The sequence below is a fragment of the Cynoglossus semilaevis genome, chromosome 8 (assembly GCF_000523025.1).
Source record: "Cynoglossus semilaevis isolate Cse_v1.0 chromosome 8, Cse_v1.0, whole genome shotgun sequence".
NCBI classification, from domain to species: Eukaryota; Metazoa; Chordata; class Actinopteri; order Pleuronectiformes; family Cynoglossidae; genus Cynoglossus; species Cynoglossus semilaevis.
The window spans coordinates 26,050,709-26,051,676 of record NC_024314.1 but is presented as its reverse complement, the minus strand read 5'-3'; positions in this window follow the sequence as shown (position 1 = coordinate 26,051,676).

Genomic DNA, 968 nt, shown 5'->3' with positions numbered 1-968 from the left:
ATTAATATACATTTATATTATTATATATAATATATATGTACAGTAGAAAAGCTTTTCTAGATAGACATTCACGCAATTTGTAAATAAAATAAAATTTGATAGTTTGAGAAAATACTAATTTATTTATTAATGCAAATATTTGACTCTAAAAGTTGAATTTGATTTACTCTCCTGAAGGAAACTACTTAGTTTTATTGACTTTAATTGCAGCTTAGTTGATGACATGTCTGAAGTTTCAGTATGCTTCTCTAACAGTATATAGTGATGACCTTTACCAGGGGTCACAGACTATATTTGTGGGCGAGTTTCTTGTGGCCCGTAGACTCATATAAAATTAAATAAAAATCCCATTTCTGTCTAACATTATTATTTGATGTTTATGTTTTGGAGTCCAGTAGCGGTTGGGTTGGGTGGGCCGGATTTGGCCCGCGGGCCACCAGTTGATGATCACCATGCTGTAACACCGTCCCTTATTATCACCCCAGTAAATGTTGACCGTTCTGTTCCTCAGTGTTTGGTTGCGACCGCAGCCCATATCGCGGGGTGAATCTCTGGGTGCGGCCAACACACACACACACACACACACACACACACACACACAGATGGACAGGTTGTGATCAATAGTCTTGTGAGACACGTAGCTCGTCCTTTAGCTGTGAAGACCACACATTTGCCCCTCCAGGCTGAGTAATTGCCCCCCCCCACCTCCATATTGATAACATGCCACCGTGTACCTCTGTGTGTGTGTGTACGATGTGTAAACGACTCTGTGGGGACAAGGCCAGAGTTTGAGCACCGTTCCGTCCAGAGCACGTCCTTCCTGTCAGTCCATTTGTCCACATGTCTCTCTGCTGTATTCTGTCTCTCTCTCTGTCCCCCGCCTCACTACAAACAGCAGCCCCCCCCTTCCCCCCCCCCGACGGATAAATCCTACTCGCGCACACCCCTGGGGGCCAACAATTTGGGGG